The 19,810-nt window shown below is 43.5% G+C and overlaps 1 protein-coding gene across 1 annotated transcript in view; it reads left to right on the top strand.

Moving 5' to 3' along the window:
• KLF3 (KLF transcription factor 3) overlaps nt 1-19,810 on the top strand; it is a 174,395-nt gene that overhangs the window by 57,084 nt on the left and 97,501 nt on the right. The gene's annotated exons all lie outside the window — the stretch shown is intronic.

The following is a 19,810-nucleotide window of genomic DNA, read 5'->3' on the forward strand; positions in this document are numbered from 1 at the left end:
TCTATTTAAATCTGCAAAACAATCCTGTCTTCTGTCTTCCCCTCCTTCCCCCCACCTCATCCTAATTTAAATCCTACATCACTCTAGTCACTTCATAGCATCTGATAAAGTGAGCTGTAGTTCACAAAAGCTTATTCCTTTCAATGAAATTTGTTAGCCTGAGAAGGTGCTACCAGACTCCTCTGGACTTTGAAGAAACAGAGTAGAAAGAGTATTAGTACCTTTGAATGTGGTGTTGGAGAAGGCATGTGAGAACACAGTGAATAGCCAAGGAAACAAACAAACAGGTTGTCAAGCAAGTCAGCCCACTTGAGGCACAAATGTCCAGGCTCAAATTAGTGCACTTTGGAAACTGTACTTTGTATGTGAAGACCAACTCCTGGAGAAGCCTATGATGTTATAGAGAAAAGTGGAAGGAAGGAAAGAAGAAGATGACCAGCAGTAAGATGGGTGGACTCAATTACAGAAGTGACAGGTGCACCTTCAGGAAGACCTGAAGGACCAACTAGGGGACAGTTTATCCTAGAGAAAAATCTATCAATATGAACACTAAGAATCAACACAGACTTGATGATACATAATCAATCAATCACCTTCTTAAATTAGAGAAGAAATGGCTGAACTCGTCTTATCCACTAAGATAAACTGAGGATACTATATTGCCTTTAGAAGACAGGGGAAGGCAGAGAAATAACCAATAAATTTCATAAATATCAAGTAAAATAATATTTGGGCTCTCAGTCATCTCCAGCCATACTGCAGACCTGTGGATTCAGGCTGTTAATTCTAGAAGGAATGTGGGACTATCTATGGATTGTTTCAACATCAACATGTTGATTTTCTCTTTAGCAGTTGCTTCTTCCACACTGTGGTCCAATTATCTTCTTAAATCTCAGTGGCTAAATCTGTCTCCCACAGCAGTCTTACGGCATACAGTATATAGATCTCCTTCTCAATACTTTAAATAAATAATGCCATTTAAATCTTTTACTTCTATATACAATTTCTGCTATATATTCACGTTTTGTTAAAGGACATTTGTTGATTTTTCATTCTCAAAACATTGACACAGAATTTGACCAATATTTTTTTTTCTTTTTTCTCTGTTTGTCTGTTGCAGCCAAGAGAATCTAATTCTTTCTGGTCCTGAAGCAACTTTCATCATCTATAGTTCCTTCTTTTTAAAAAAAAAAATATCCTGAAATAAAATACCACATGACAGCTTCATGAACAAGTTGCTAAATCTATATAGAGTGTTTGGTTGCTGATTAATGTTGTGAATAAGGACCATGGGACCATGGTAGGGCCTACTGAAGACCATATGAATTCTAAACCCAACTCAAGTTTGAGGATGCTAAGAACAAGGAATCAAGTCTACTGGAAAACAGAACCTATCAAAACCTGAATTGAATGCAGTCTGATTCAGGCTAGCTCTGAGACACAAATTTTTGCTTTAAGGAGTTACAGCAGAGTCAAAAATTGATTTAAAGAATCCAGGTCAGACTCTCTCACTATCCAACTAGCATATATAGATTGCATGTGGATAAATTCAAGAAAGGGTCTGGCAGGCAATAAACTACAGAGGTGTTTTATAAAAGGAGAGATTGTTTTGAAATTTGGAGCAGACTGTAATGACTGCATTACTCAGCCTGCCATTAAATTTGATTCATACGTGTCTGCAATAGAAATCTCTTTAATGGAGAGTAGTATAGTGAGCAGTGAAAAAGTTGTGAATGAAAGTTCCCGCATTTTCCCCAAGTTAAACAACCCAATGAGTTCAAACCCCCTCCCTTTCTCAGGCATGCAGCCCCCCTCTTCATGCCAGTCAGTTCAGTTCCATGCAGATGTCTTCAACGGCTCAGCAGCTTGACCTTGAATACCAAAGATAGTCCAAACAAGGTGCTTGCACACTCCTGTCATGTTCTCCCTCCCAATTCTACTGACCCACAAGTCCCAACACATGTTAACTCCATTCATGCATGCAAATCCAATCAGATGTTCTGGGAATGTTTGTCGGGGAGCATGACACAGTCTAGGAAAGAAGTCTGAAAATCTGAAATATCTATAATTTATACTTGCAGGTTTGCCTAATTAAAACCAGTGCATTTATTTATAGCACCACTCTGATATTATGGAGGAATGCAGAACCTGTTAGAACTTACTGATTTGTAATATTATTACAAATAATATTAAGGAGAATTTACACGGGAATACATGTAATTGTGTGCAGCTGCTGTGGTATTTCTTACATACAGTAGGTCCATTTTAATGCTTTATGATGTAAAGAAATAGGTTTTGTTTTAATAGAACATACACACAAACATGGTTTTATCTAGTTTCAGTAACTCTGAATGCTGACCTCTGCTCTGATTAGGTTTGTAAATGACAATCAATTTTTAGTCAAGACAGTATTGACATTAGCATAGCTTGCTTTACCAGCGTATTGTTATAGAATGATTTTAGTTTCTAATTTTTACACTTAACACTATGGCTCCTGAGAACGTTCACAGGCTAAAAAAAAGCTCATAGTTTCTAATCCAACAGCTGACAACTCATACAGTAAAGCTTTGGTTTGCAATAGCCGAGCCATGGAACTTGTGTGTGTAATACATGTTGTGTGTGATTCAGTGGAAGATAGTATCAGATACACTGGCCTGATTCACGCACAATATAAAGTTCAACATGGCTTGCTTTGAGCTTGTCATGGTACCTAAACTCAACCTTACTGCATGTATGAACCCGGTCATTAGGCAACAGTGTCTATTCGATAAATTGATATGTCTCAATGTAGGTGTGAGCACAGCTATTGTGAGATGCACATGACACATCTGCTGATATAGAGGCACTATGAGAGTGTATTGACCAGCTGTATTTCTGTCTGGTTTGGAGGCTGTAGGGCCTCCGATAAGCAGTCTGCGCAGAGGGTGGTGAGGGCAGCAGAGAAGATAACTGGGATCTCCCTTCCTCTCATTCAGGACATAGCGCACACACGCTGCCTGTCCAGGGCCCGAAATATTGTCAGTGACCCCTTCCACCCCCATCATGGCTTGTTCTCCTTGTTGCCCTCTGGGAAAAGGTTCGGCTGCATCCGATGTAGAACAGCTAGATCAGGCAACAGTTTTGTCCCCTGGGCTATCGGACTCCCGAACTCTTAAAAATCCCTTCTCACTCCATGGGAACACATGCTGGATGTAGGACTGATATTTATTAGGGATAAAGATTAGAGGAGCAGAATGGGTAAAGAATGTATATTACATGTTGCAGTAATTATGGTATTCTTGTATTGCTTGAGCCAATTGCAACAAAATTTCATTTTAATGTACTTTGGTGTATAGTGAAATGACAATAAAAGTTCTCTTCTATTCTATTCTATCAACATGTTTGAGACTGACTCTGGGCAAATAATTCCCATAAGACTGCACAGTAAAAGTGCCCCTCCTTCTAAACTGGGCATTACACATACCTTAGCATAATGGATAATTTTTAAAAAAGGGGAAATCACTTCTGCTAAGATCACAAGCATCACATAGCAACTTGGAGATGCTGGCCATTCCTCCAAGCCCCCAGCAGCTTGGAGCCTATGCACCTTACAAAGTTTAAATTATGTAGCCTTGGCCAGTATTGTTCCTTTGATTCATTCATTACCGCATTATGCTTTACAGCGCCTGCCCCGATGTTTTCTTGCTTAATTACTTGGGATGCCTCAAAGCAAGGCCGTGGGAGAAAAAAGCTTGTGAGTGTGGATCGTCCCAGGGATTTTCCCCCTCTGAGCAAATCCTAACGAGAGAAGCTGTTTGACAACTAGTGCTACTATTTCCGGGGAAAATTATACCCGCTGCCTGATCTTTCTTTTTTCTTTTTTTTAAAGACTCACGTTGCTGCTTAAAAAGAGGAAGTCGGGCTGAAAACAGCCAAGGGCAGAGAAATGCCCAGAAAGCCGGCCTCTCAAAACAAGCCGACATTTTTACGGCCGGCCCCTTGGAAGCCTTCCTCTTCATCCGCCCGGCGCGTTCAGGGTGGCTGTTTTGACGAGCCCGCGGTTGCAAACGCTGGGCAGAAGGTCGCCCGGGAAGGGACGGAGCTCCCAGCGCCGCCGCGGGTTAGACGGGTAGGCGGCCTGCGCGGAGAAGCAGCAGCCCAAAGGGGTTCCTGATTCTGATTTCTTTACCCGCTTCGCGGGGAAGGAAGCGCGCCCGGTCGCCTTGAGCCGCGGAGGCAGGGAAGCGCGCAGCCCCAGGACCGCCGCGCTCGCTGCCGCCCCCGAGCGGCGCCTGGACCCGATCCGAAAGCGCGCCGGGACTTGCTCGTGCGCCCGGGGCAGGGCGACCTATCTTGGGAGGAAGAAGCGGCCTGCCCGGGGCTGGGGATAAAGTTGCTCCGCGCGAAGAAAACGCACGCACCTGCAGACGCCCGCACGCGGGGGCCGCTCTGCTCTGAATTTCCCAGCCGTCCCAACGGCCTCCTCCGCGCAGAAGTGGCGTCGCGTTGCCCACTTCTTCTGTCCCTTGCTTGCCGCTCCCGGACGCGCCCGTTGCTTTGCTAAGCAGCCCCGCGGAGCGAGGGCAAGAGATCGGGGGAATCCCACCAGCTGGGAAACTGCGCCAGGCTAATCAGAAGTGAAAGTGGGGGGAGGAGAGGTGGCTGAGCTTTCGCCAGAAAAAGCCGCCAGCCGCGCCCCCAGGCAGTCCATGGGGGGCAGGAAATGGGTGCCTCCCTCAAAAAAAAAAAGAATACTTTATTGTTTGGATACAGAAAGTTCAAGAAGCATTTATTAGCAGATGGCCAACCTTGACTGAGCTCAGAAAAGTTAGGGTTGGTCCTAGTTAGTGTAATAACTGGCGCACTGGAGCACTCGCTCAATGACAGTCTGGAGACCAGGCTCTCTCTGTTTAATGATGCGAAGTGACCAGTACAAAAGAAAGTTGCCAATGGAGAGATTCCCCCATAAACTATCATTTAAAACTACAAGCCTCTAAATTACCCCCTTACCCCTTACCTACTAAAGCATGCAACCCCCCTTCCCGTGCCAGATGGCCCTTCTGGCATTCGCCCAACCCGGATGGCCTTGGGCAATAATTCTTTAGCCATAACAACCCAGTTCACACTCCAGTCTGGCACCTCCTCCTTTCTGGCGACTCAAAGTCTGTCCACACCAGTACTGGAAAGATGGAAGCGATTCTGATAAGAGTGTTCTGTGAACCTTTGATCAGAGAGTCTGACAGTTAGTATGTAGATGGGAGACCACTAGGAGATCCTAGGGCTATTCTGGGAAGGTGGGAAAACATTCCAGACAGCCGCAGTGGCAAACGTCTTCCATACTGAAACCAACATGGCTGGGCTGAACTTTTACAGTAACTTATTTGCACCAGACTGTCCAACTTCACGAATGTTAGTTTATTACTTTATTTTATACATGCTGATAAAGAATTGATTAGTACAATTTTTAACATTCAAAGGCGTGTGCAATTCTACACGGAATCGTTTCTCCAGATTCAGTTACATGCTGTCAGAATGGAACCTTTGCAGGGGGTTCTGAATCAAAGTTTCCACCCTGCCATGAATTGCTGCTGCTGTGAAGGAAGGGAGGGAGGTTGGTGCTGAATGAAAACCCCCGTGTGCTAAACAGCCAGCATTCCTTAGCAAGCCGGTAAGAGATAAGAGGAAGAGAAGAACTGTCTAGGTCAGACTTTTGTGCCTGCTAAAGACGGCTGAAGAGACACAAAAGGGAGGGCCAAATAGGGGGAAGTGAAAGTTACAGAAAAATGCTGTTTTTGTGCTGGGGTGGGGGGAGCCTTAAGCTGCTGAACCGCACAGCAAAAGTTAATCGTGACTTTGCTTTGGAACTGGAGGCTGATTCTCACGGAATAAACGTAATTCATATCCTGCATGGCTTGTGATTAAGTTGCATTTAGGGGAATACAGAACAGGGTTCATCACACATGCATGCCGACCTGGCAGACGGCCCTGCAGCGTCAGGCACACACAACCCCTGTCTGAAATTTCAAGCTGCAGGATATGACCCCAGTTAGTACCTGGATGAGGACCACTAGGGAATCCCGGGTCGGCAGACTAGAGTGGAAAGGTGAGAGGAAAAAAAAATCCAGAAGAAAGAAATGGCAAATCATTTTCATATGAAAAATACACGGAGCGGGCTCAAGTGCCCACTTCAAAGGAAGCGTTACTGTTTGACATTAAAATAGCTTTACCACTTAAGCTTCCTGAGACTGATACATGCAGGGGTGTCCACAGGGTATGGTCAAAAGTGTCAAGGTGGCATCTGTGACAGTGCAATGGAAGCTCTGCCCATTTTTTAATGTGCATTGTGTGTGTGACATAAAAACAGATGGAGCTTCAATCACACTGTCACAGCCGCCCTCTTGACCTGTTTGACCGTATCCTGTGGTCATTCTTGAGTGTATGATTTAGGAGAATCATAGCTACATATGCTGAGCCCTTGATATGCCGGGAGTGACTTTGGTATCCTTATGCTGATCATTACTCAGGCAAAACAGGACTTGCCATTCACATGAGAGGGGTATCAAAGGGCTGCATGGGGAGATACTGAAGTCTGATAAGACAGAGAGAGAGAGAAGGGGGAGGGAGGGGACAGTGATTGATGGGCTGTCTTGGAGAGCTGCATGGTTACCTACAGGAACATCTGGAATGGAGCAAAAGGGATGGGAAAGTGTGAAGCCAGTACTCATCATAATCCATGTCTTCTACAATATTGCTTTGTTTGCCTTAGGAATTTTTAGATACTGGTCTAGTTCAGAGGCAGCATAAACCACACCTTGCCTGATTTAAAGTTAGCAATACATGCAAATCCACCACTTTTTATTTATAAGCCATGGCTTATGGCTTGTTCAACCAACAATAATCAAACCAAACTGCACCTTAGCATGAAGTGTGTGCCCGCAAGAGTGCACCATGGTTAGAGCCCTCCAAATAGGTCAGGGGGATGACCTGAATTCCCATCTTCCTTTTTATAAAACTACTGGTTGCCCATTGCTGACTGGTCTACGCTGCCTTACATGGGTGTTGGAAGACACTTTGATTCCTTGGGGAAAGTGAGGAATATAAAAGTGACAGAGCCTGGTGTCTGGTATTCTCTGTCAAAATGGTGTGCAGAAAGTCTCAGGAACAAACAAGAAGGTAACCATACGCCTGATTTTCACCAGCCTGCAATTGTTCCAAGAGCTGCTATTTCTTAGAATCTACCTTCACGGTCCATACTTGATTTTTGAAGAACAGACTGGCTTGGGTGATGTTCTGCCTCCTCCCAACGCCAGGCTAGTATGCCTCAAAGGCATTATTTTATTTTAGGGCAGTGGGCTCCCCACTGGTCCATGTCACCCTACCTCTTTCAGTGGTCCAGAGCCTCTCTGCTGGGCATGGAAACAGTCCAGCTCATGCAGACAGGAGAGGCGACTCTCCATATATGGATAGAACCCCAAGGAAAAGCCAGATAAGGGATGGGGGTATATGTGTAAAATTGGCAGGGGGCTTGTTTTCGCCCCTTTAACACTTTATTTTATTGATTTCTGTCTTCCTATCATCCACAAACACTGGATGGTGTAGTGGTGAAGGCACCAGGCTAGAAACCAGGAGACTGTGAGTTCTAGTCCCACCTTAGGCACAAAAGCCAGCTGGGGGACCTTGGGCCAGTCCCTCTCTCTCAGCCCTAAGAAGCAGGTAATGGCACGCCACTTTCAAAATCCTGCCAAGAAAACTGCAGGGACGTGTCCAGGAAGTCACCAGGAATCAGCACTGACTTGAAGGCACCAGAATAAATAAGCAAATAAAACATCCACAAAGGTTTTAAGAAGGGCAAGTACATTAACTGACAATGGTTAATAAAGTGAAACAATGGAAAGAGGCAAGCAGGTGAAGCTTGCAGAAACATCAGATGGACCTTCAAAAGGGAAGGTCCAATCTCCTAGGCCAGCTTTGCTCCTGGTAACCTCAGGGCTCCATCAGGTAGCTGCCTTGTTCTGAATTATTTTTCTACCATCTAGTCTAGCCTACTGCTCTGAATTTTCCTGGTGTTCTCCCATTCAAGCATGAGCAAAGTCCAGCCCTCCTTAGCTTTTCCCCACTCAGCCAAGTTGGAAAAGGGGAGGCTTCTGTCTGCCGGAGCCCGCCACTGCGCTCTTATTCCTATTTCTTCCGCGGATCAAAATCGTCTCTCCGTTCAACTGCGACCCACCCTCTTCTTATCTCCCACTCCCTCTTTGGGATACCCCGAGGAGTAGAGAGTTAGCGGGCCCGCCCAAGGCGCTCGGCTCTCTGCCTTTCCGGCCGCTAAGATGCTTCGGGGGCTCGTCGAGAAGGCCGCCCCCCCCGCCCCGCAAAGCGAAAGCCGGCCCTTCGCTCGGCCCGCCCTGCGCCGCGCTCGCTCCTCGCCTGTGCCGACGTGGCCGGGCGGGGAGTCCAGGGCGCAGGCAGGGCGCGCCAGCAGGCAGCGGCTCGGCGGTGGTAAGGGGGCAAAATGACTGCCTGCGCTTCCTCTTCCTCTTCCTCTTCCTCTTCTCCTTTCCTTTCCTTTTTTTAAAATTTCTTAACGATTAAGGACTCTCCCTCCTTCATTTCTTTCCAACTGCTCGGCAGAAAAAGGAAAGCTCGCCCCATCTGAGAAGCGGAGGGAGGGAGAGCTTCCTAACGCCTTCGGCGCTGGTGGGGGAGGGGGAGCGGAGGGGCGGGCGCTCAAGAGTTTGGGGGAGTTTGCTGTTTTTCGGTGGGGGGCAAGAATCCTTGACGAGCTCGTTAGTAGGAAGCTCTTTGCCCCAACACGTCTATTATCCCAAGAACCCATTTGCCCCATGCCTTTGTGCGCGATGCATGTGTAGGAAAGTAAGCTTGCAAAATCCTAGGAGTAAAGCTCACATTGCAGGCTAGGTAGCCGGTGTGCAACCGATCCAGGTGTGAAGCTCAGGTGCACGTTTTATTTTATATTTCTTCTTTTTAATTTTTTTAATTTTTATTTTTTTTATTTCCCAGGGGAGTTAAAGGAAAAGGAAAATGCTTGCTGTAACTCCATCAATTTAGGGTCACTTCTGAGTAGGCAGGTGTGGGATAGGGGATTGTAAGGGAATACCAAAGGTCAGGGGCTGAGATAAAACTTGTGTAAGCAAACACCCAGGATTCGATAGCTCTGAATCCCTGCCACGTATACACATATACAGGGCTCAAAACTACACAATAGTCTCCTGCAGTATCTGGCTCATCCATTGTTCCAAAGAAAGGATTAAGAGCAGAAAGGCTCTGCAGAAGAAGTTAATAGTTAGCAAATGTCAGTCTAATCCAACAAGCGCACTGCTGGCGTATCGTGTCATCTCAAACTAAGGGCCAAGCCAGACATAATGCGACAGCCTCATTTTGTCTTTTCCCAGTTATACCCCATTCCAGTTCTACTGGGGTCCTTTTGTGCTTTGCAGCAGGCCAGCTTTCTCCTTTTGGCACCTCCCATGCTTTCTTTTCCTGACATGACTTTAAAAAATAATAACAACAACAACAACAATATCATAATTTAGACAAAGCACCAGCCGCTAGCATCACCTTTATTCTCAAGAACAGTCCCAGACTCCTTATAATTGATCGCTCCAGCTCAGTGGTGTGATTGTTAGTTTGCCTGATGACCCAGAAAAAGGGCAAAGTCAAGCAGAGGCTGTAGGGAAAGTATAGTCAATAACATGCTGGTCAGCTGGGGCTTTATAAATGATTATGTTCTGCATAGCAGCAATTTTGAGAACAGACAAGACTTTGTCCACAGCTGTTTTCCAATAGCCCTTGCACCAATGTTCTCAAAATTTAAACTGTAGACTGAGATCTACAATGGAGGGCAATTTCTAATTTGAGAGGATCTCTGTGGAAGAGGAGCTGAATTTGTCTTCTTCATCCACTTCACCCTGCCCTACCTGTTTATTTCTGCTAAAATTAGTTGGCTTTCAGTATTGGAAGGCCAGTCAGTGCCCTCTTAGGACGGAGAAAATGTAGCTTTTGTTTTAAAATGTGTGTGCGATACATAGCTACACACACATGCAGGCACGTGCACACAGACACAAACACACACTTCAATTGTGGCTATTCTTTTCACATCAGCTTGACCCTTGGAAGGTAAATATGCATAACAGGAAATGTCTAAATATATTTGGATTGTAATTTAAAAGTTTGTAGTATCATGAAAGTTCCAGCAGGTGGCAGCATAGGACTGTCCTTTCTGGGCTTCCAAAGGAAGCTGAGATGCGGAAATCAAGAAACTGTGCTGGAAGAAGGCTATGGCCAACCACTTCTGTATTACTGCCAAGGAAACAACATGAATGTGTCCATGAAATCATGGATTTGAAGGCGGATTTTTTCCCCACAGCACCTGAAAAATAACCATAAATTATTTGGCAATGTCCCATTGTGCTGGTCAATTTGCAATAGGTTCAGCATAAAAAGGTAAGCCCCCTTTGAATGGAGTTTGGTCCAGCGGACCAAATGAACACATGCGTAATTTCCTTGCAGGAGCATCCACAGGGATGGAAGGGGGTTTAAAAAGTCAAGATTGCAGCCACAACCATTTGCTCAAAGCCCTGACCCTTCATTGTGTGCATTCTGAGACACAATAACAGGCAGAGCTTCAATCATGTGGTTGAAGTCACCATCTTGGCTTCTCTTCCCTTCCCAGCACTCCTGTTTCCTTGGCCACAATATGGAACTGGAGTGCCATTGCCTTCTTTGGACTCCTTTTTGGCTCTCTTGGTGGTCTCCCATCCAAGCACTAACTATGGCCAACTCTGCATACAGAATGTTTCATGTATATAGAATCCATTTCATTTTTCCAGGCTATGGTGAGCTTTTGTTTTACTGATCCACCAGCATTAATAAACAAGTAAATATTGTATAAAGGTAATAGATGAAACCATATTCATTTAATGAATATAGAGTTATAGTCTTAAAACTCCTCATCCTGGTGCTTAAGGTGGATTGGGATGTAGTCCCACTTCTATTTGGATAGATTTAACATAATCTTTCCTAACTGTCTGATTCAGCATTCTTCACTAAAGGAGAAAAAAATAACAAAAGTGGCTTCTTCAGATTTGCAGAAAATAGAAAAGAAACTCTAAAGATAGCAAAAGACTAGTAGACAGGAACAAAAAGAGAAAATTGCACCGTTCCTATTTTGCTCAGTCTTCTCTAAGATATGCATTCCAGTTGTAGCATTGTGAGGGGGTGGCTGAAGAAGCAGAATTCCACTTTGGCCTTGACAGAAATGCAATCAGGGACTACCTCCTGACTTGGAATGAGTGGAAATATTTCAAGGGCCAGGCAGATTCCACACTAAAGTATGAACAGACCTTGCTGAGTGGTTGGCTGAACCTATTATCTTTGAAAAGTCTCAGAGAAACGATGACACATCTTCTCTGGAGGAGAACAAATAATGGCTCTGTGTTCAGACGTAAGCAAAAAGTTCTGCAGACCTAGGTCAAAATTAGAGTGGAATGTAAAGCTATCAGTCTTGAAATAAATGCAGTATATATCAGAAATACAGATTTGTTAAGAACAAGTCCCACAATTGTTTTGATTGGTTAATTTCCTGAATAGATGGTGGAAATGCTGTAGAGATTAATATATAAAAATATTGCATGATATTCCAATTAGGAAGATGGTTAGTTGAAACCTGAGTGACACGTTTTTAACTATCTCCACAATTGGCTTGAAAACTGTATTCAGAGAGCTATTATGAAGGATTTCTAATCAAACTGGGATGAGCTACCAAGTGCCACATGATTTGATCTTGGGACCAGTATTCTACATTTTTATTATATATATATATATGTGTGTGTGTGTGTGTGTGTGTCAGAAAGATCAAAAAAAGTCCTCATGAGATTTGCAGATGTTACAAAAGACAGAAATGACATTGAAAAATTCTTGATAGGTTAGAGAAATGGGCTGAAAAATCACAGAATCAATTTTTGTAGAGACAAATGCATTTAGAAGATAGAAATCAAATGCGTAAGTAACCGGCAGTTCTTTGCATAGCCCTAGAAAGTATAGTTAAAGATTTTCTGGTTAAATCACAATAAAGAGAGGCCGAGGGGCAGCTTGCACTTTAATCAGCCAAGATAAGATCATTGAAAAAGCTAATGTTGTTTATTCATTTAGTCGCTTCCAACTGTTCATGACTTCATGGACCAGCCCATGCCAGACCTTCCTGTCGGTCGTCAACACCCCCAGCTCCCCCAGGGACGAGTCCGTCACCTCTAGAATATCATCCATCCACCTTGCCCTTGGTCGGCCCCTCTTCCTTTTGCCCTCCACTCTCCCTAGCATCAGCATCTTCTCCAGGGTGTCCTGTCTTCTCATTATGTGGCCAAAGTATTTCAGTTTGGCCTTTAATATCATTCCCTCAAGTGAGCAGTCTGGCTTTATTTCCTGGAGTATGGACTGGTTTGATCTTCTTGCAGTCCAAGGCACTCTCAGAATTTTCCTCCAACACCACAGTTCAAAAGCATCGATCTTCCTTCGCTCAGCCTTCCTTATGGTCCAGCTCTCACAGCCATATGTTACTACAGGGAACACCATTGCTTTAACTATGCAGACCTTTGTTGTCAGTGTGATGTCTCTGCTCTTAACTATTTTATCGAGATTGGTCATTGCTCTTCTCCCAAGGATTAAGCATCTTCTGATTTCCTGACTGCAGTCAGCATCTGCAGTAATCTTTGCACCTAGGAATACAAAGTCTTTCACTGCTTCTACATTTTCTCCCTCTATTTGCCAGTTATCAATCAAGCCGGTTGCCATAATCTTGGTTTTTTTGAGGTTTAGCTGCAAGCCAGCTTTTGCACTTTCTTCTTTCACCTTCATCATAAGGCTCCTCAGTTCCTCTTCACTTTCAGCCATCAAAGTGGTATCATCTGCATATCTGAGATTGTTAATGTTTCTTCCAGTGATTTTAACTCCAGCCTTGGATTCCTCAAGCCCAGCATGTCGCATGATGTGTTCTGCGTACAAGTTGAATAGGTAGGGTGAGAGTATACAGCCCTGACGTACTCCTTTCCCAATCTTAAACCAGTCCGTTGTTCCGTGGTCTGTTCTTACTCTTGCTACTTGGTCATTATACAGATTCTTCAGGAGGCATACAAGATGTCCCGCTAAGAACTTGCCACAATTTGTTATGGTCCACACAGTCAAAGGCTTTAGAATAGTCAATAAAACAGAAATAGATATTTTTCTGAAACTCCCTGGCTTTTTCCATTATCCATCAGATATTGGCAATTTGGTCTCTAGTTCCTCTGCCTTTTCTAAACCCAGCTTGTACATCTGGCAATTCTCGCTCCATGAATTGCTGAAGTCTACCTTGCAGGATCTTGAGCATTACCTTACTGGCATGTGAAATGAGTGCCACTGTTCAATAGTTTGAACATTCGTTAGTGTTTCCCTTTTTTGGTACGGGGATATAAGTTGATTTTTTCCAATCTGATGGCCATTCTTGTGTTTTCCAAATTTGCTGGCATATAGCATGCATTACCTTGACAGCATCATCTTGCAAGATTTTGAACAGTTCAGCTGGGATGCCGTCGTCTCCTGCTGCCTTGTTATTAGCAATGCTTCTTAAGGCCCATTCAACCTCACTCTTCAGGATGTCTGGCTCTAGCTCACTGACCACACCGTCAAAGCTATCCCCAATATCGTTATCTTTCCTATACAGGTCTTCTGTATATTCTTGCCACCTTTTCTTGATCTCTTCTTCTTCTGTTAGGTGCCTGCCATCTTTGTTTTTGATCATACCCATTTTGGCCTGGAATTTACCTCTGATGTTTCTAATTTTCTGGAAGAGGTCTCTTGTCCTTCCTATTCTATTGTCTTCTTCCACTTCCGCACATTGCTTGTTTAAAAATAATTCCTTATCTCTTCTGGCTAACCTCTGGAATTTTGCATTTAATTGGGCATATCTCCCCGTATCACTGTTGCCTTTTGCTTTCCTTCTTTCTTGGGCTACTTCTAGTGTCTCAGCAGACAGCCATTTTGCCTTCTTGGTTTTCTCTTTCTTTGGGATGTATTTTGTTGCCGCTTCCTGAACAATGTTGCGAACTTCTGTCCATAGTTCTTCCGGGACCCTATCTACTAAGTCCAGTCCCTTAAATCTATTCTTCACCTCCACTGCATATTCCTTAGGAATCTTAGTGAGCTCATATCTAGCTGATCTGTGGGTCTTCCGTAATCTCTTTAGTCTGATCCTAAATTGTGCAAGAAGAAGTTCGTGATCTGAACTACAGTTAGCTCCAGGTCTTGTTTTTACCGACTGTATAGATGTCCACCACCTTTGGCTGCAAAGGATGTCGTCAATCTGATTTCGGTGTCCATCTGGTGAAGTCCATGTATAAAGCCGTCTCTTAGCTTGTTGGAAGAGAGTGTTTGTTATGCAGAGTGAGTTGTCTTGGCAAAATTCTATCAGCCCATGTCCTGCTTCGTTTTGTTCTCCCAGGCCAAGCTTACCTGTAATTCCAGGTGTCATTTGACTGCCCACCTTAGCATTCCAGTTTCCCGTGATGAAAATAACATCTCTTTTAGGCGTGTCGTCCAGTAGGTGCTGCAGATCCTCCTAGAACTGCTCTACTTCAGCTTCTTCAGCATCTTTGGTTGGGGTGTTTATTTGGGTCACTGTGATGTTAGATGGCTTGCCCTGAATTTGAATTGAGATCATTCTATCATTTTTTGGATTGTATCCAAGCACTGCTTTAGCCACTTTACTATTAATTATGAAGGCTACTCCATTTCTTCTGTGGTCCTCTTTTCCACAGTAGTAGATCTGGTGGTCATTTGACGTGAAGTGGCCCATTCCAGACACGTTTTTAACTATCTCCACAATTGGCTTGAAAACTGTATTCAAAGAGCTATTATGAAGGATTTCTAATCAAACTGGGATGAGCTATCAAGTGCCACATGATTTGATCTTGGGACTAATATTCTACATTTTTATTATATATGTGTGTGTGTGTGTCAGAAAGATCAAAAAAAGTCCTCATGAGATTTGCAGATGTTACAAAAGACAGAAATGACATTGAAAAATTCTTGATAGGTTAGAAAAATGGGCTGAAAAATCACAGAATCAATTTTTGTAGAGACAAATGCATTTAGAAGATAGAAATCAAATGCGTAAGTATCCGGCAGTTCTTTGCATAGCCCTAGAAAGTATAGTTAAAGATTTTCTGGTTAAATCACAATAAAGAGAGGCCAAGGGGCAGCTTGCACTTTAATCAGCCAAGATAAGATCATTGAAAAAGCTAATACGCTGTTGAAATGTTATGTACTGTATTTGTGTAGGTCTTGGATGGGAAGCTTGGAGTTCTCCAGAAGGAGAATTCTTTGATACACAATACAACCCGTCTTTGCATCTCTTGTGAAAACAGAAACTTTTTGATTCATTTTTTTTTTCCTTTTTAAAGTCCAAGAAGTTGCAGTCTGGAAATAATTGCCGGTTCTACCCGAGACTTAAAATAACCTTTTGAAAAAGTGCATAAAGACAAGGAAGGGCACCCACCTTTTGCCTGCTCTGTTTCTCCTTCAGATCATTCTGAAGTCAATTGGTTACTGGTTCTGCATTACCACACCCTGTATCTATGTACCCCTGTATGTGCACACACACTCACGTACACATACCTTCTCAAAATTACACATTCATGCCCTTACATGATGTCATTTGAACGTTCTTCTCTCTCCCTGCCAGACTGCTTGTGCTCTGCTCACCCAAGAGACTGAAAATAAATGAATACATATTTCCTGCATGTGCCCAGTATTCCCCAAATCCCCAACAGATCACCATATATTGCACCCCGTTTATTGAGGCACTTGGTCTTGGAATGTCTGTGCCCATGGTCCAGTTTCGGAAAGGGCAGAGATTTCTTGCAGATCTGCAAGAGCAGCATGGAGTGCCTAGAAATCAGATTTTGTTGTTTATTCGTTCAGTCACTTCCAACTCTTCGTGACTTCATGGACCAGCCCACGCCAGAGCTTCCTGTCGGTTGTCAACACCCCCAGCTCCCCCAGGGACGAGTCCGTCACCTCTAGAATATCATCCATCCACCTTGCCCTTGGTCGGCCCCTCTTCCTTTTGCCCTCCACTCTCCCTAGCATCAGCACCTTCTCCAGGGTGTCCTGTCTTCTCATTATGTGGCCAGAGTATTTCAGTTTTGCCTTTAATATCGTTCCCTCAAGTGAGCAGTCTGGCTTTATTTCCTGGAGTATGAATCGGTGTAGTTCTTGCTTCCTTGGTCTAGTCTACTGTGTGGGGTTAGATATCCCCTCACTCTGGAAGAGCTTGCCCTCGGAGTCAAGATGGCTCCCTCCTTATTAACATTGAGAAAGTTGACTTCTTCTTTGTAGAAAATGTACCAGATAATTGGGGGGGGGGGTCTTGTCTGTTGTGCTTAGTTTTTAGCTTGGTGAATGGTTTGTATATTTTTTTTAATGGGTTTTAATGTATTAACTATGAAAGTTGTTGTTTTTGAAGTATTGTTTTGTTGTGAGACCAACCCAGAATCTTGGACATTGTAGCAGTGTAGGTATTTTAGTATAGGTAAACAAAAGCAAAATAATAGGACTATTTTAAGGATAATCTTGCTCTAAAGTATCTTTTGTTCCATTAACATCTGAATCATCATGCAATTTTTCAGGTGTTTTCTCAAAGAAGACAGCCAGCCAAACCTCCCTCAGGAGAGAAGTTGAAGGGCTACCAGTTGGGGTACTACCACTGAGAAGGTCCTGCTTCTAACCCCAGGCTGTGAGCCAGACCCACTGCTGAGACTCACAAGCAGGATATCCCCATTTAGAGTTTTATAGAGAAATATCAACATCATCTAGTTTATTTTGCTTTGAAAGGTTCACTCTAACCAATTAGAAATATATCACTTCTTTTCTCCTCCTGTAGGACTGAAAAAATGTCAGATGATGGAAGTGAGACATTAACTCAAGAGAAAAATGAACAGATGTCATTATCTGACCAAAACATTTCAGCTTCTGACACAGTGACGCATAATGAAAAGTCAGTGGAAGTATCACCGCAAGGTAATGAAAAGGAAGCTTCTGAAAGCTCCAGCAACGACTTGGAAGAGCATCACCTGTTGAATTTAGAATGTCCTTCAAATGAGCCACATTCTGGTGAAGAAACAGCTGAGAATGATGCAATTGAATGCAGTGAGTCTATAAGCCTTGAGCCAGACCTTGGCCCTGAAGGGTTGAACAAAGAAGGTGACTTGGTAAGAAATAATCCTGCTAGAATTCTTTGGTGCATTGATAGGTTAAGGTTGTTTCTACATTTACTTGATTTATATCCTCCTTTTAGTTCAGGAGGTCAAGGCAGCATACATAGTATTCCTCTCCACATTTTTTTCCCCAATTCAACCTATAACAGTGGGAGAGGGAAAAAGACTTCACATAAAGTTGTCAGTTTCAGTTCCAGGAACAGCCCTAGGCAATGTGTAATGTACCAGTGTTCTTTTCCAGAGACAGTCTGGTGTAGTGGCTAAGGCATCAGGCTAGAAACTGGGAGACTGTGAGTTCTAGTCCCGCCTTGGGCACAAAGCCAGCTGGGTGACCTTGGGCCAGTCACTCTCTCTCAGCCCTAGGAAGAAGGCAATGGCAAACCACTTCTGAAAAACCTTGCCAAGACCACTGCAGGGACTTGTCCAGGCAGTCTCTGAGAATTGGACATGACTGAACGGATTAAAAAGATATATATATATATATATATATATATATTCTTTTCAGTGCTTTGTCTTACAGTATCATGTTGGAAAAAATGTGATGTCCAGCTGAAACTTCTCATCACAAATGCATCTTATCTGGCATTCACAGGCACCCAGGAACAGGTGACACCGAGGAACTGGTGACAAAGCGTGCCAGGTTGTCACAGTGCAAACTGAGCCTTTTGTAGTTGTGACACTGAACACAGGAACACAAGTCCTGTGCTTTGCATTGTGTTGTGATGCACTTTTTGCCAATTGCTCCACCTTGTCCCCAACCTTGCAGATGCCTGTGAGTTGTGCTTCACTTGCAATTCTGTCTACTTTCTAAGAGCCTCACTCCCATGTCTCTGCATTCAGAGATGAAAAATGCAGATACAGCCTATTGTTGTGCATTGCCATTGCTGAACAGGGCAGCTTGAACATAATTCTAATAGCAGAGAATATATATAGCCGAAAGTTGAACTGTTGGGTTCTCGATGTCAACCAACAAACTTCACTCTCCCTTTACTGATGATGTTACCTAGCCTGGTAATGAAGCATCTTCGGGAAAACAACCAAGCTCAGAGAACACCAAGAACCCAACAAACATAATTCATAATAGAAAAAAGAAATATGCTTTTCTCCATGTGCAATATGCTTGCATAGTATCCAACATTTTTCTATAACTAGGTAACTTGGTTTCTGTGAAGATGAAATTGTTTGGTTATGTACAGTGATGCTCCTTTTGATTGACAGCCTCAATTTTATATTATTCTTACCCAAGGGACAGATATATCATAATCTGTCCCCCCATCCCCCAGTTTTTTCATTGTCTTCCTATACTGTTGCCACGTTTTCTACTGTGTTCACGAGGACTGTAACCTGGAGAATAGGAGTCCTGTTACTCATGGAAGGTAAAAGTTGGCTTGAAGTTTAAAAGTGTTAAAAGTTGCATACAACTAAGAATTTGTCAATAAGTGGAAGCCAGGCCTGGAAGTATCATAATTATTTTGTATTTCTGTAATAAATAATACACTTAGAGCAGCAGCTTTGGGTCAGCAAAATGTAATCAATTTTCAGTTTTGATTGCATGCAGCTAATTCTCTGTATCAGAATGTTGGCTGTAATGTCACCTGATTGATTTTAGATGAAAAATATATAAACCAAGACCTGCAGGAGGAGATTATTCATCCACTCTACCTGACAGGGGATGAAGGGAATCAGGCAAATTTATCATTAATGCATCCACTTCTTTTCAGACCAAAATATCCAATAATATTAACAACCAAATTCTATTTAAAAGTGGGGAGAGATCTTTTAAGAAGGCAGGAGGCACATCATCCATTTAAATATGCTTTTCAGAGTTTTTCTGACTTCCTGACCTCAAAGTATGCTTTTGCAATTGATCCGCCTAGGAATCCTGGTGAATTGCAGAGGTTCTGGAGAAAAATCTCATTAGCCACACTGGAGCTGCTCTTTCTAAGAATTGGCTGCTTTCAATAAACTCTCCAGGCTCCTTGCCAAAAATATGTAATCAGAAAACTCCCATTTATATTATATGTTTGGCGATTTCCTTTGTTGTTGTTGTTTCTTCGTTTAGTCGCTTCCGACTCTTCGTGACTTCATGGACCAGCCCACGCCAGAGCTTCCTGTCGGTCGTCAACACCCCCAGCTCCCCCAGGGACAAGTCCGTCACCTCTAGAATATCATCCATCCACCTTGCCCTTGGTCGGCCCCTCTTCCTTTTGCCCTCCACTCTCCCTAGCATCAGCATCTTCTCCAGGGTGTCCTGTCTTCTCATTATGTGGCCAAAGTATTTCAGTTTTGCCTTTAATATCATTCCCTCAAGTGAGCAGTCTGGCTTTATTTCCTGGAGGATGGACTGGTTGGATCTTCTTGCAGTCCAAGGCACTCTCAGAATTTTCCTCCAACACCACAGTTCAAAAGCATCGATCTTCCTTCTCTCAGCCTTCCTTATGGTCCAGCTCTCGCAGCCATATGTTACTACGGGGAACACCATTGCTTTAACTATGCGGACCTTTGTTAGCTATTGATTTTTCACTGCAAGAGAAGAACCCCGAAAGTCATTAGGTTGTGATGGG

Source organism: Candoia aspera, chromosome 8, assembly GCF_035149785.1.
Source record: "Candoia aspera isolate rCanAsp1 chromosome 8, rCanAsp1.hap2, whole genome shotgun sequence".
Lineage (NCBI taxonomy): Eukaryota > Metazoa > Chordata > Lepidosauria > Squamata > Boidae > Candoia > Candoia aspera.